We start from the raw sequence: 11,418 nt of genomic DNA, 5'->3' as shown, positions 1-11,418 counted from the left end.
TTTCTCAAGTGAAAAAAAAAAGTATGTTTTTTTCTTTCTCATAGATAATTTTACCTGAATAAAAATAAATGATCTTCTACTTAATGTCCTTCTGTGGACTAACAATGCTAGAAACAGTTTCAGTACCTGTGGTGGGGGCAGAGCACAGATAACTCATGATCTAAATTTATATTAGAGAAAATAAAAGTTAAATTGATGGAGCAGGTGTGTATGTATACACATATGTAAAATCACACAATTACTTATTTTATAAATTGGCAGAAACAAAACACAACCAACTTTGTTGGCATAATATATATATTATTGATTGTACTGCCCAGTTAACCTCTCAATATAACTGACCATGTGAACTCTTTAGATTTAACACTTTTTAACTTTCAATATAGTGAGTATATCTTCATATTACAAGATTTTAACATACAATAAGTCATTTCATAGTGATATATTTTAATAAAATAAAGATTAGTCCATGAATAATCTTTTTGTAATCCCTATGATCTCCTAAATGCATTTTAAGCATTTTTTTATTCAATTACAACTTTACAGTTTATTTTAGCCTATCACAAAACTGAATCTGTCAATTTGATAAACCTTGTAATCTCCAAAAATATAAAAAAAATCTAAATTACATTTTTTTCTTTATAGAATTACTTCGGATTGTTACATGATACCACCCTCATTAGTTTTAAGTTCATTGCTCTTTGATAATAACTCCTGCCATGCCATTATAAGTTGTAAATCAATTGAAGCACATGCAACTTGCATCACGCTATCAAAATAGGAAACAAAGTACTTAGCTCACCTTTTTTTTTCTTGCTCTCGATTGTTGAGGAGAGTTCACTCTTTTTATACTATCATGATATTGTACTTAATTAAATAGTACATCAATCAATGTAGACAAAATTCCCTGGCCTTCAAACTCTGCAACAAGAATTGTCATAAGTTAATGCATGCTATTTGGTTAAATTCCACAAGGAAATGATGTTGGTATTCTGAGTAAAACTAACATTTAACCATTCAGAACATAATTTGGTGGGTGGGGCAAAGAGGGTCTGATTTTATTATTTGGTAGCTTTGTAACCCAAACAAAGCAGAAGACTATAATAAATATGATTTGTTTGAACAGTGAAAATTTTATACTTTCTTGAGGGTTGGTGGGACCACAGTACACCTTCAGATTTACAATGCTAAAGTCAAGAGCTGGATTTCTTTGCCCTTTCAGCCGTGGGGTATTGTAATGTGACGGTCAATCCCACTATTCATTGGTAAAATAGTAGTCCAAGAATTTCCTCTAGTCTTACACTGCTAAATTAGGGATGGCTAGTGCAGATAGCCCTCAAATAGCTTTGCATGAAATTCAAAAAACAAACTTGCAGTAGACACAACAGACAGGCTTATTGTGGCTCTCATATAAAAAAATATACTTTATTGTATTACACTATTGTTTACTTCAAAGTTTAAGTAACAGGAAAACTATAGATTTGGGTTACTCATAACTTTGATTCTTCTAAGGTGAACTATTCAGAAAACAAAATAATGCATGTTTTTTTATTTTTTTTGTAACAACCTGTTAGTAAACATGGAAGCACTTAATATACGATCTTAGTGACAGTCTTCATCACATCTATGATGTAAAAACTGTGGAAGAGTGGTTTGCTGTTAATGTTCTTCCCTGTCTCCAGAAACTGAGGCATTTAGTGGGGACCAGAACAACAAAATGTCTTAAAATGCTTGTATTTCCACAAGGTAGCCATGATGGAGAAAATAAAACAAGATTCTATTATGGGCATATTTTGGGAGATCTTTTATGTCCATGATAGCTGTATAAAGTTTTAAAGTAAAACTGTGTGGGGAGCATTTCAAGTGAGTTGCTGTGTTAGATAACAGTTATTAATATTAAGTTCTTCAGGAAACAGTGTACAGTCTATAATAAAATAATGACAAATTTCTGTTGTAGTAGGATTTATTTGTGACAGCAACAATGATCATCTCTATCTATCTTTCAGTCAGTTAAGAAGAATTCAACCTCTTATCTCATAGTAGAGTATTACAGCATTCACATACCAGGTAATCCGCATGATTGTACATTTTTTGTGGAATAAAGTCATTATTTGTACCAGAGTGATTTGTTGTTGCTTTTTTTTATAAATGTATTAAAAGCTGTGTATTTATTGTAAAGTTTTGTGAAAAAAAAGTCTTATATTAAAATTTGGCAAAATATAAGAAACAGGTTTAACACTTATGATACATTAAGATTTTTTCTTCTACACCTTTTCATCTGTGACTTCTGCCATATAATTTAAGGCACTACCTGCTTTAAACCAGTTTATTTGAGTTTCATTGAATGTGTGCAGAAGGTTAAAGCTTTCCTTGGAACCATCGTCATGCTTGATCTCACATTTCACGGGCTGAAAGGAAGAAACGGACTTATAAGAAATGATGGTCGTTTTATTATATAACAGTTATAGAATTGTTCCTTTAAAAGTCGAATCTTAACATGACTTTCTTTTCCTGTGGTTAATTTATGAAACTATGAAAACCATTTTGTAACACAGCACACTTTGACTTAAATAATTGTTCATACATTATTATACTAGACGCATTAGACTGCTTTGTCAAAAGATAATGTTGCATTACAGTTAGTGTGAAAAATATAAAATCACATCTCTGATCTTATTTTTGTTGATTTCATATAAAGTTACACCAGTGAAAGTTCTTGTACAAAGTTAATGAATTGCTATAGTACTTCAATGAAATACACCCTCAGGATAACCCATACCTTTCCTCTGGTAAAGAAATAATATATTTAAAAGTACAAGCCTTGTACTGTATTTAAACTCTATACATATGATTTTAGTGGCTTGGGAAAACTGAACTTTAAAGATTCAAACATCACCAGTGAGTAAAACCTCTATAAATTTCACATATTTCTAATTTTATACCAATACATTATATATCTGCTCAGTGAATAAATTTAATTTCCACCATCCTAAAAATTTGTAGCTAAAGAGATAAAATCTATTAAGGTTAGATAAGAAATTTCCTTGCAGTATTGGACTGGTGAAACATGACAGAACCAAGCTAAAAAGGCTAATCATTTTCAACAGTAATTGATTTTTTAGAGCTCTCAAACATTCTCTCACAAAACTAATACATTAAGTCTTTTAAGACTCCTTTGTCATATTATGGTACTAAACTCTGCTTAGATTAGGACTTTAGGGTTAAATCTACTGTCACATTTTCTATGATGAAGGTTGTTTACTCTTACCTTGTTGGGAGCAAGATTTATAAGGCCTAATAAAGACACCTTGTCATTTGGTCTAATCTTCATATAGTCTTCTGGGTTTTCAAAAGTGAGTGGAAGCACACCTTGTTTCTTTAAGTTAGTTTCTACAAAAATAAGTTTCTTATATCAAAATGTATTTACTCTGAAAAATCCTAGAATTCTGTAGGAGTAAACACTATATAATAGGAATTAGAAAAGTGTAGGCAAAGGTCTCAAACATTATCTGCCTATTTTTGCATAATTTTACTTAAGAGATTTCATTTAGACAATTTGCATGGTGAACTTATTTTAGAAGACTGTAAGTACATTGAAATGTATAACAAGTTCTCCAGGTAAATCAACAAATTTTAATACTTCTGTACTTTTTTAAAATCCCTTTGCACTTTGTAATGTTCAATGTTTAAAAACTCAATGATTATTTTAAAACAATTATTTAATACACAATTCTAAAATTAAGACAGTTTCCAGTCTCACAAATACAGTAAAATACTAATAACTCACTATACAAGATTAAAGTCAATAAAAAAAAAAACAAGCCTGATAATTTGGCAGCATGATATAAACTAGTTAAATTTGCTAATTACCTTAATACCATTGATAATTCTATAATATTCAGTTATTAAAGTGACAGAAATTGTTTACCTTTCTTGGATGTTTTAGTGAATAACAATAAGAATAAATTGGAAATCACTATTTATTACAAACCATTTCTTGTAATCATTCTGCCACATGAAAAATTGCAAAAACTACCATTTTTTTATTCTTATGTGGATAGAATATTAAAATTACGTTGTAAACAAGATGATATTAACAATGAGTTATTATTAAATAAGCTCATAGCTGTATAAAGAGGTTTTAATCCTATTATTAAGAAACAGGACAAATATACAGTTGAAGCCATTTGCCAGAACAGTGAAAAAACTTAAAAACAAGAAAATATTTTTTTGGCATATAAACATAGTCAAATGCTTAATACAATTAAAAATAAAAGATTATTTGAGAAAAATCTGGTGTATAAAAAACATCATATGAATGTAAAATAACTTACATAGGACATACTAGAAGATATTTAAAATTCAGAATTAATGAACACAAAAAGTGTTAAAATAATAATATTACTATTTCACCTTTAACAAAACACATCAGTAAAACTAAAGATAAATTCAATGGGGAAAAAAAATGTTATTTTAGCACAACCTTGAAATTTAATTTGGTATGAATATATGTGAATCCACTAAGATAATTAAATATAAAAAAGTAAATTTCAATTACTAAATAAGGATGAATAATGGATATGTTGTCAGTAGATGGCATGAAATTCTTTAGTATGTTAGTCTTCTGCCAAATGTATAAATAGAGGGTTATATTTTGCAAACGATTACACTCCTAAAGATGATGTACTAATAAGTCAAAATATGTAGAGTACAGTTTCCAGTCTCGTAAGTTTTTTTTAGTAATTTTATTCTTGTATATCAAGTTATTTGTATTTTATTGTATTAAATAATTGTTGTTTTAAAATGATAGTTTAACTTCTCTACTTGTTTTAATATTTTTCAAACAATTTTCATATACATTTATCTTAATTTTATTTACATCTTTGACCCAAACTGTTCTTTAAGTTATAAAAATGTTTTGGTAAATGTACTTGTGATAAACGTGGTCCACTTACAATGCTTACATTCATTGCAGAAGCTTTGAAGTATCTTTACCATAAAAATAAAATGTCTTACAAACTCAAACTTAATTTTATCAGAAACCTTCCATAAAGCTGCAATTTTAGGTAGTAGACATGATTTGGTATTTTCAACCTGAATGGTCAGATTGGAGACATCTGGTGTTCACAGCATAGCCATCCTAATTTTGAACTACTGACCAAGTTAGAAGGCAGCCAGGATAATGGGAAAGATTTTTTACACTTTTGTCTAAGTACAGTTGAAAGGTGTGGCATGACTCATGAACCTTTAAAAACACAGTCTGAAAGATTTTACAGAAATAGTACTTTATATTTTTCAACATGTTAGCTGTAAAGTTATTATTACGTGTACTTCTCACTATGATAATTGAGATACAAACCAAGCTCATGATATATACAGTTATAAAAAATAAAAAAATTCACATTCTCCTTACTATGAGTTTATTCTTAAATATACTTATAGAAATAACAATGCATTTATGACATTCTTTGAACAGCACTGATAAAACTATTAAAAGTGAAAATATAAAAAGAATGCCAACAGGCACACTTTTTTGTTGTTTATTATGTACCTAGTGATGACTTATCAGTTAATACCAACATACTCTCTCAGCTTAAATGATGAATATGTGGCAAAAACTGCCTTACCATGTATTCTGGCAAAACTCTTTACAATAATTGCTCTCCCCTAGGTGACGAGGGTTCTAAGGCAGCATGTTCACGAGAACTTCCTTCACCATAATTTTCATCTCCAATAATACACCACTTGACTCCCCTCGCCTGAAAAATACAAGTCTTTTTAACATACAGACACAGATACATTCTGTGATGAAGAGCAAAAAGTACTTTGAATTATATTTGTGTCTCTACTTTTTTCTTCTTCCTTCTTCCAGACTCTTTCTAACTGACTTTTATTCCTTCATTTCTGGGCAAATCAACTTGAAACTTTGTAGGATTACACCTTGGTCTCCAATATGCTGGACATCTAACATTTTTTTGAGATAGGCCTTTTATATACTATGGGGTTCTGTGCAGTCATATTTAAAGCAATCAAATCAAAAATTAGCACAAATATACATTTTCATGTGCCCAACACACTGACATACAAAACAAAATTTGGATTTGCCCATTTTAAGTCTCTCTAATTTTTTTTTTTTTTTCCCGAGGGAAACTAAGACTTGAAGAAGTACATTTTGGTGATTTGCATGGCTATAGTTCAACCAATTAACAAGGAATTTGGTACAAATGCACTTTTCTGCAGTTTCCACACACTGAAAAACAAAAATGGTGGCCTTCCCAATTTTTGGTAATAACAGAGGATTCAAGGTGCCACAAAAATCATACATTTAGGGTTTTTTTTGACAAATACTCTGCTGTATTTTAGCCAATTTCTGTTGGATTTAATACAAATATACTTTTTTTTTTTCTCCATTTGATCCAAAACAGAGCTTTACACAATTTAAAAATTTTTCTCTTTTGCTGAATTTTTCAGAAAGGAAAGTACAATTTGGGGTTTTTTGAGCAATTTGTGTGCACACCATCCAACTTGCATAGAATTTGGTACAAAGATACCTTCTTGCAGATTCCAAACAATGATATACAGAATGTTTTATTTTGCTGGTGACAAAACTTGCTGTGGTGGAATTTTCTGGTGGACACACACTGCATTTGCTTGCGTATGTCAACTTTTTAATAATCATTTTAAATCACTCCTATTAAAAAAACTGTCCTAATTTTTCAGATAACTAATATGATTCATAGCTTCTTACAAAACAAAATAAAAAAGGACAACAAATCTATTAATATTTTGTGTGCATTAATTTAAAATGTTTACTTTTAATTACATCTTATGGCATACTTGAACATTTTGTACATCACAGGATATTCAAACAGCAAAAAGTTTATATCTAAAAGTATATACATCAGAATCCAAGAATTCAAAGTTTTTATATTGAATAAGCTGATACACGTAAAAAAAATCCAAAAACTATTAAAATATATTTCACAGTTTTATAGTTTACATGCCAAATAGTCATATAATTCTTCAAACACGTGGGAAAAATTAGAAACTTGGTATAAAATAAATCTTACTTTGTACATTCTAGCAGTATCAGGAACAGCTGCATAATCTTCAGTTAAATGATTTTTAACAAAATTAGCCTCATTCGTTTCTTCATTAATAGCTCTATGAAAAGCAAATTCAGAAACAATATTATAATTCATACTTGATCTTTAGGACATGTTGCACATTATAGAAACAGAGAATTTATTCACTGATATATTAGGATATGTTAGGCTAATATTTCTAATAAAACTGCTATCTTTGAGATGACAGTATTGGGCTAATATTTCTAAATGTAATCTCCACTTATGAAGAAAAGTTGGAGAGGCTCATTACAAATTTAATCTTAAATTGCACTTTTATATTATTTTCTAAATTCAGATTAACATGCAGAAATCTAGGATTGGAAACTCATACATTGTCACTCTAATCCCAAGACAGGAAAAATTATCAAATATTCAGCATTTTCATTGATCATTTTTTAAAAGTTTCAGAACTTAAGTGTGGAAAACACTACAATATTTAACACTGTTCTTCTCATTTAACTCATTATTAGTAATAAATAACATCACAAGTAGGTTGGTTGGTTGATTTGGTGTTTTATGGCACAAAGTGGTTAGGCTATCTGCACCAAACATCCAGTAAAAAGTTAAAGTAAATTTAGTAAAATTCATAAAAGGACATTAAGGTAAAACAAGACAAAGTTTAAAAAAAAAGCATAAATAGCATAAAACCAATGTTTACATATTGTCTACAGCAGTAAGAGGAAACTACAGTAATACAAGTTGTAAAGGACTTTCTGCAACATAAATGTAATTATCATAACTCGCCAGGAATACTAACAGGTAAGTACAAAAACCACCATCAGTCACCTGAAGTTGGCCTCCCCAGTCCTGGTTTAGAGTTATTTGACGTTATGGCCATTTTCAAAAGTAAAGTAATAAAAGTTTTAAAAGACTTGTAGCAAAGTTTTAATAATAACTCAAAAGGATGACAAGCAGGTCATTCAAACAGTAGCGTTAGTCACCTGAAGTTCGCCTCTCCAGTCCTGGTTTTGAGTTATTTGATGTTATGGCCATTTTCCTATTTTAAATCAAACAAGATGGACTGTGATTCTTAAAAGGAAATCACATTAAAAAGGTCTAATGTATAAATTAAAAAACTTAAATGGCATTAAAAAGATGAATGGCTTTTAAGAAACTGAAAACTTTTCCAAGATGGACAAGTGTCATCATCACCAATAACATTGTCAAACTTCATGGACAAATCTTGGTACAAAATATGTTTAAAATGGTGCTATTGTTGAGAGTCGTAACGACGGCAAGAAAGTAAAACATGGCTTATTGTGGCCCAAGTATTACACAGACTATATATTAGTGTATCAGTTCCAGATAAAAAAAAATGATGAGTTAAAAAACTGTGACCAATGCATAGTCTAGTTATAACAACTTTCTTTTTCTGATCCTTAGAGAAGCAAGATGGCCAAAGTCCAGTATAGAGTTTTATTTGGAAAAGCTTGTTTTCATGATGCTCACTCCAAGTCGACTGCCAGCAAGCCAAGCCTTGAATACAGAACAATAGTCCATGCATGGAACAGGTATAGCAATAATAGTGCTAGAGCAGATAGATTTAGCTGCAGTGTCAGCAAGCTCATTCCCACAAATACCAACATGGCCTGGTATCCAGAAAAACTGGATAGAAGTAGATGATAAAGAGAAATGGGCCAGTCAGTTTTGAATATTGGCGAGAACAGGGTGTGAACTAACGTGAAGCGATTCCAGGGCCAGTAAAGAACTAAGTGAGTCAGTATAAATAGTGCAGTTTGAGTATTGCTTAGCTTCTATGTGATCCAGAGCAAGAGAAATGGCATACAGTTGTATAGATGTAGAGTGGATTCTGCACACAACCACCGAACCACAACAAACCATGGCAGAGCCCACACAGTCACCTGATATCAAACCATATGGTTCAAAAGATGTTCAGCAAATAACAGACAGTATTTCCAATCAGAAGTGTCTGCTCTTCTCAGATAACTTAAAGACAGGTCACATTTGGGGACTGTAAAAAGCCATGGTGGGATGGGCTGACCAGTGGATACAGCAATGTTATACAAGGACAGACCTAATTCATCCAACTGTGCCTGGATATTGAGGCCAAAAGGAGCAATGGCAGATCATCTGTTCTGAAAAGTTTGGCTCACTGAGGAAGGAAAATACAACCCCAGGTGGGATGCTTTGGTAAGGAACAAAGTTTCAAAGCATATAGTAAAGACAGTTGCAAACAGCAGAGGTGAAAAGGTTTATGAGACTCTATGTATAAGCTCTGAACTGGGAAGTGTGGAAAGCTCCAGTACAGAGCTGAAGTCCTTGATGATGAATGGGGTCCAGCATCTTTAAGGCCAAAGTTCTGGCAGAGCCATAGATCAGAGATCCATAGTTGAATTTTCATTGAATAAGAGCACAATATATCTTTAGCATAGAACATCAATCTGCTCCCCAAGGGGAGGAAGAGAATACATGGAAGATGTTCAGTCCTCTTGTACATTTGACTTGTAGCTGCTTGATGTATGGTATACAGGTTAGTCAAAGATAAGCCCCAAGAACTTTTTCTCAGGGACCACAGGCAGCACAACTTCACAGATATGGAGTTAAGGATCAGGGTGAATACCCCGTTGGCTGCAAGAGTGCATGCAAATGGTTTTAGAGAGAGAAAAGTTAAAACAGTTTGCTGTGGTTCACTTTAGTAAACATTTGAGGGCAGTCTGTAGCTGCCGCTTAATATATCTCATGTTCGATGACTGACATGAGATGTGAAAGTCGCTGACATAGAGCCCATTTGCAATAGTGAGAGGGAGTTGTTCATTGATGGCATTAATCTTTATACTGAAAAGTATGACACTCAAAACACAGCCCTGAGGGTCTCTAGAAAAGAATGAGAAAGTGTCAAACCCACACAAACTTGGAATCTCCTATCCCTTAAAAAAGTTTTAATAAAAATGGGCAAATGGCCACGTAACCCACATATATGGAGGTCTCGAAAATACCATACCTCCATGTTGTATCATAAGACTTCTCAATGTCAAAGAATATTGATACAAGATATTGTCATCTGATTGATGTTTGAAGTGGAATCAGGTGGTCCATGGTGGAGCGATGTCGTCAGAACCCACACTGGCTGGGCAAAAGGACAATGTTTGATTCGAGGAATCAAACAAGATGAGCATTAACCATCCTCTGTAAGATCTTATAGAGACAGCTCGTCAAAGCAATTTGACGTTAGTTTGAAGGAATCTTGGGATCTTTCCCAGGCTTAGAGAAAGGTAGGACAATAGCCTAGCACCAGGCATCAGGAAACACATTCTCCTGCCAGATGCAGTTAAAAAGAATCAGAAGAATAGCAAGAGAAGCAGGAGATAGATGCTGCAGCATTTCATAGTGGAGATCATCAGATCCAACTGATGTACTACCAGACTGATGAAGGGCCAGTTTGAGTTCCACCAGTGTAAAGGGATGATTATAATCACAGAGACAATCAGCTCGAAAGGAAAGAGGTGATTGCTCTACCTGAGTCTTCATGGCTAAGAAAGTGGAGGAAGAAGCAGAAGCGCTAGATACCCAGCAAAAGCTTTCACCTTGATTATTGGCAATGCTCTGGGTATCAACTACTTCCTGGCCATCAGAGAGCAAGATCAAGAGAGGAACAGAATTATATTGCCCACCGATCTTTCGAATCTTGTCCCATATGACTTTGGAACTAGTGGCAAAAGATATACTGGTTGTGAACTTAATCCAAGATTCTTTCTGGTTTTGACATCTTACCCATCGAACATGTGCACAAACCTGCTGGAAAGCAATGCGGTTAGAGAGTATGGAATATCTACTGAAAGTATCCCAAACCTGGTTTGGAGCCTTCCGTGCCATGTGGAAGGGCAAGATTCCACCACGGACAAGGATATCATGGAAAACATGTCAAGGTTATAGGAATACATTGAGCAGCTGCTTGTATAATACAGTCAGTTACTGTTGCCACACAGTCATCTATTGATGGCTTACATACAATGGCAAGATCAAGTTCTGCAAGAGCAGTGAAAGAGGGCCAATTTGAGTGCTCCAGCTTCTACCGGTGCACACAGGTCAGGTGACATCAACCACGGCCAGTCTCTCTCAAAATTATAGGAAAATGATCACTGCCTCATGGATTATTGCCAACCCTCCATGAAAAATGGGGGAATAGTGAAGGGGAGCAAACTGAGAGATCAATAGCAGTAAAGGAATGACTAGGTGCATGGAAATAAATAGAAGAACCAGTATTGGAAAGAGAAAGGTTGTGATCAGAAAGCATACACTTTACAAAGCGACCCCTCCTATCAATATCAGC

At 33.0% G+C, this 11,418-nt stretch overlaps 1 protein-coding gene and 1 pseudogene across 7 annotated transcripts in view; both read right to left on the bottom strand.

Moving 5' to 3' along the window:
- The window catches only part of LOC143237598 (cadherin-like and PC-esterase domain-containing protein 1), a 275,925-nt gene that overhangs the window by 86,980 nt on the left and 177,527 nt on the right, over nucleotides 1-11,418 (bottom strand). The window lies entirely within an intron of this gene.
- Nucleotides 2,144-11,418, bottom strand: part of LOC143238564 (aconitate hydratase, mitochondrial-like) — a 41,191-nt pseudogene continuing 31,916 nt past the window's right edge. Inside the window, exons 16-19 of the transcript XR_013020647.1 lie at nucleotides 7,071-7,164; nucleotides 5,628-5,759; nucleotides 3,269-3,390; nucleotides 2,144-2,408 (exon numbers count right to left, since the gene is read on the bottom strand). The product of XR_013020647.1 is annotated as an aconitate hydratase, mitochondrial-like (transcript). The remainder of the gene's footprint in view (nucleotides 2,409-3,268; nucleotides 3,391-5,627; nucleotides 5,760-7,070; nucleotides 7,165-11,418) is intronic.

Source organism: Tachypleus tridentatus, chromosome 13, assembly GCF_004210375.1.
Source record: "Tachypleus tridentatus isolate NWPU-2018 chromosome 13, ASM421037v1, whole genome shotgun sequence".
Lineage (NCBI taxonomy): Eukaryota > Metazoa > Arthropoda > Merostomata > Xiphosura > Limulidae > Tachypleus > Tachypleus tridentatus.
Note: the sequence above shows the minus strand (reverse complement) of the source record. Positions and strands in the feature narration are given on the sequence as shown.